The sequence below is a fragment of the Sardina pilchardus genome, chromosome 22 (genome assembly GCF_963854185.1).
Source record: "Sardina pilchardus chromosome 22, fSarPil1.1, whole genome shotgun sequence".
In the NCBI taxonomy this organism is placed as follows: domain Eukaryota; kingdom Metazoa; phylum Chordata; class Actinopteri; order Clupeiformes; family Clupeidae; genus Sardina; species Sardina pilchardus.
This window is the reverse complement of record NC_085015.1, coordinates 3,830,622-3,835,621: the sequence shown is the minus strand read 5'-3', so window position 1 is coordinate 3,835,621 and position 5,000 is coordinate 3,830,622. Positions and strand designations below refer to the sequence as shown.

The 5,000-nt window shown below is 45.9% G+C and overlaps 1 protein-coding gene across 1 annotated transcript in view; it reads left to right on the top strand.

Annotated features, from left to right (window-relative positions):
* The first annotated feature begins 190 nt into the window (after nucleotides 1-190).
* Nucleotides 191-5,000, top strand: part of csf2rb (colony stimulating factor 2 receptor subunit beta) — a 23,882-nt gene continuing 19,072 nt past the window's right edge. Inside the window, exon 1 of the mRNA XM_062526200.1 lies at nucleotides 191-294. The gene's annotated coding sequence lies outside the window, so the exon portion shown is untranslated. The remainder of the gene's footprint in view (nucleotides 295-5,000) is intronic.

Here is a 5,000-nt window from a genome sequence, read left to right as displayed (position 1 = left end):
GCACATGTTGTTTTGGAATGTGAAGACGCGTCATTAAAACTGCGTGTGTTACTCGTTTTTTTGCTATCACGACTTGAGGTAAAAGAGGGAAGTGGGCGAGTCGGACTTCTCTGAAGACGCTTAAGAAGCGCTTCCCAGCATATGAATCAGTTTCTGTCGGCGAGCGAGCGGCTAAGACGCGCGTCTGAGCTCAAGTGGATACCGAATGGAGAGGACGCGCAACAGATAGAACCTGCGAGCGTCCAGTCTGTCCAATAAGGAAAGTGTGAGGCGAAAAGACTCAAAAAGACTTCGGTAAGACGAGTTGTTACATAGACTTTTTTTTAGCAATATAGTAGGCTACAAGTTTGTTTAGTTTCAGTTGTATGCTTACTGTTGTGTTTTCAGGAGGCATAAGGACACAGACATTTGTCATTTTAAGTTGTATCAATAAGGACAAATCAGTTACGCTATAGTATTGACCCGTCGCAAGAAATAACACATTTCCTTTCGTCAAACTGTATTGTGATCAACGTCAAAATAAGACACTGTAGCCTACGTAAAGACCGGTGCGTTAGAGTAACGCGTTCATTTCGAGGAAAAGAGAGCCCCTAAAGTCATTTGTAGGCTATTAAGCAAGGTATCTTCGGAACCGATATTGTATGTGAATCTGTCTGATTTACTGTAGGTTTTTGACTCAGTGGTAGGCTCATTTGCGTTACTCTGTCGTGGAATCCCCCTTCCGAAAAGTGATCGTTTTTGTTCTGTGGATGACTGTTCTCTGGTTTATCAAAAGAAAATGTGCGCGTGGGCACGCTGACACGCCCGCAAGTTAAAAATATCCGATTTACGGCATAATTTAACTTTTTTTCACATATAGTTCAGACACGGGTAAGGATATCATCTTAATTAAAACACGTAGGGAAATAAAGAGGTATTATTAATTCATCGGTTCGCAGTTGGTTTAGGTAGGCTAATCTATATTCAAACGAATAGAAGTAGCATAGACACACGCTGATATGGTACTTATTTTCTGTCAGATACAGATTCAGTGATTTGTCTATTTATAATTTATGTTATATGTCAATGTTTATGTTATAGCCAACTGTATGCTATTTGTTAGTTGCTAGTTTAATTTCCCAAACTGAAGCAGAGGCTCATTGAAGAGCTTAGGAAGAGATCTTGTAGGCTACTGCAGCTGACTTCAGTTGTCTGTCGGGCGCCAGCTGAGGAAGACACACGTGGTCTAGTCTGAAGTGTTTGTGTATTCGATCTTATCTGATCGCACCCACCTCTGCTCATCGCTGCTGTACGGTACCCCACTTTAAAGCAACCGGTGCGTCGCGTGATCAAGGTTGATGATAACACTTCCTCCTTGGTGGTGTGCCGTCTGTGAGTGACATGGGGGGGAAAAACCTGAACAATTCTACCCCAAATACAGAGAGAGAGAGAGAGAGAGAGAGAGAGAGAGAGAGAGAGAGAGAGAGAGAGAGAGAGAGACACACACACACACACACACACACACACACACACACACACACACACACACACACACACACACACACACACACACACACACACTGTGGTCTAATTATTGTTCTACTTGAAGGATGCTGCTCACATTTCATCCAAAATATAGCATTTTCCAGGTCTTAAGAAACTTAACATTTATCTTTAAATCTGATTATACAAACTTACTGCACTTCCAGCTTTTCTTTAGGTCCATGACATGATCATTTGTTGGTAAACAAAACAATAATAACACACAGTTATTATTGTTTTGTTCATCTACCGCTTAGTGTATTAAGTTCCTACAGTATGTTGTACCATTTCATGTACTGTAGATATGGTCCTCTGTCAGTAGCCACATGCAGCAACAGACAACTCTCTCACTCTCTCTATCTCTCTATCTCTCTCTCTCTCTCACTCTCTCTCTCTCTCTCTCTCTCTCTTGCACACACACTTGGACCCGCCCCACCCCTCCCTCTGCACTTGCACATGAATCAGAACAATCTAAGATTGTTGCAGCGCACAATACAGCAAAAATGACAGTTCACGAAAGGTTAACATCATCCATGCCGCAGTGCAAATGAAGTTCAATACTCATGCATGCAAATTAACTTGTACTTTTTGGAGATGCAACTCAGGCAGGCAGAGTTAGCAGCATGCGTGTAGCTGATTGCGCCAGTTAAACTCTTAAAACAGACAGAGTTAGCAGCATGCATGTAGCTGATTGCGCCAGTTAAAAACTCTTAAAACAGGCAAAGTTAGCAGCATGCATGTACTGTACTGTAAGGAGCCTTAGCTGGTGAGCTAATGTTAGAACAGAACAGGGTTTTTTTTGGTGGTTAGCTGCTTGTCATCTTCTCACGGACAGCATATGGCTACTATTTATATGTTATACTGTCATGGAATGATTGTGCCCATTGCCGTATTTTAAATACAGAATTATTCTGTGTGATTTAATTAGAAATTGATATGATGTGACATGGTACATGTCATAGAAAAACAGAGGGCCAGTTCACTAGAGGGTCAGTTCACTATACCTGCTCTAACAGAGGGCCAGCTCACTATGCCTGCTCTAACAGAGGGTCAGCTCACTATGCCTGCTCATTGTGCCTGCTCTGACACAGAGGGCCAGCTCACTAGAGGGTCAGTTCACTATGCCTGCTCTAACAGAGGGCCAGTTCACTATGCCTGCTCTAACACAGAGAGGGCCAGCTCACTATGCCTGCTCTAACACAGAGAGGGCCAGCTCACTATGCCTGCTCTAACAGAGGGTCAGTTCACTATGCCTGCTCAGAGGGCCAGTTCACTGTGCCTGCTTTAACACAGAGGGCCAGTTCACTATGCCTGCCCTAACAGAGGGCCAGTTCACTATGCCTGCCCTAACAGAGGGCCAGCTCACTATGCCTGCTCACTGTGCCTGCTCTAACACAGAGGGCCAGCTCACTAGAGAGTCAGTTCACTATACCTGCTCTTATACAGAGGGTCAGTTCACTATGCCTGCTCTAATACAGAGGGCCTGCTCACTATGCCTGCTCTAATACAGAGGGCCAGTTCACTATGCCTGCTCTAATACAGAGGGTCAGTTCACTATGCCTGCTCTAACACAGAGGGCCAGCTCACTATGCCTGCTCTAACAGAGGGCCAGCTCACTATGCCTGCTCACTATGCCTGCTCTAACACAGAGGGCCAGCTCACTAGAGAGTCAGTTCACTATGCCTGCTCTAATACAGAGGGCCAGTTCACTATGCCTGCTCTAATACAGAGGGCCTGCTCACTATGCCTGCTCTAATACAGAGGGCCAGTTCACTATGCCTGCTCTAATACAGAGGGTCAGTTCACTATGCCTGCTCTAACACAGAGGGCCAGCTCACTATGCCTGCTCTAACAGAGGGCCAGCTCACTATGCCTGCTCACTATGCCTGCTCTAACACAGAGGGCCAGCTCACTAGAGAGTCAGTTCACTATGCCTGCTCTAATACAGAGGGCCAGTTCACTATGCCTGCTCTAACAGTGGGCCAGCTCACTATGCCTGCTCAGAGGGCCAGTTCACTATGCCTGCTCTAACAGAGGGCCAGTTCACTAGAGGGTCAGTTCACTATGCCTGCTCTAACACAGAGGGCCAGTTCACTAGAGGGCCAGCTCACTATGCCTGCTCACTATGCCTGCTCTAATACAGAGGGCCAGTTCACTATGCCTGCTCTAACAGAAGGTCAGTTCACTATGCCTGCTCTAACAGAGGGCCAGCTCACTATGCCTGCTCTAACAGAGGGCCAGCTCACTATGCCTGCTCTAACAGAGGGCCAGCTCACTATGCCTGCTCACTGTGCCTGCTCTAACACTGAGGGCCAGCACACTAGAGGGCCAGCTCACTATGCCTGCTCTAACACAGAGGGCCAGTTCACTAGAGGGTCAGTTCACTATGCCTGCTCACTATGCCTGCTCTAACAGAGGGTCAGTTCACTGTGCCTGCTCTAACACAGAGGGCCAGCTCACTAGAGGGCCAGCTCACTATGCCTGCTCTAACAGTGGGTCAGCTCACTATGCCTGCTCTAACAGAGGGTCAGTTCACTATGCCTGCTCTAACAGAGGGCCAAAGACTCGGAGTATGTCAGTAACTGTAAATAGCTGTGAACAGCAGCAGTCTTCCTTAGTTGAATATTAATCCATTACATAATGAATCATATATAATAGGCTTTTGCAATCTAATACCATTGTTATATGTGTTAATTTTATATTTCATATCAATATGAAATGTAGTGAAACATGGAAATAGCTCAAATTAAATAATAATAATAATAAAAAACACTTTAGCATTCCCAAAATATATGTAGATATTTTATTCAAATTTGTGAACTCTTTGCACACACAGCTCAAGTTGTGAGCCAGCAATATCCTACAAATGACAAAACAAGTCCTAAAAGTTCTCAAACTATGAGAGTGTTCTGAAGGGCTGGAAAAGCATCTGGAATCAATGAACTCCATTCTCACCCCAACTTTCACTCACCTCACCTGAGCACTGCTCTCCCATGCACACACCTGAGTACTGCTCTCCCATGCGCACACACACACAGCTGAAGGGCCCTTGGGCACCTTACCCCTCTCACACACACACACACACACACACATAGGCGCGGGAACATGCACTTGAGCAAGGCACCTCACCCCTCACTGCTCCTTGTGCGCCGCTGTATGAAGGCAGCTCACTGCTCTGGGTGAGTGTGTGTGTGTGTGTGTGCTTCACCTCACTGTGTGCTGTGTGTGGTCACTAAGTGCGTGCGTGCGTGCGTGTGTGTGAGAGTGTGTGAGAGTGTGTGTGTGCGTGGTCTGAAATATACCAAGTGTGTTTCCTATTCACGTTGGTGGTGGTTAACACCTTGTGTTGCCAAGTTACTCTTTCCCGTATGAGAGACATCCTGTCCAGAGAGGAATTGGTTGTTCTGAAGGCAGATGATGCCGTGTGTGTGTGTGTGTGTGTGTGTGTGTGTGTGTGTGTGTGTGTGTGTGTGTGTGTG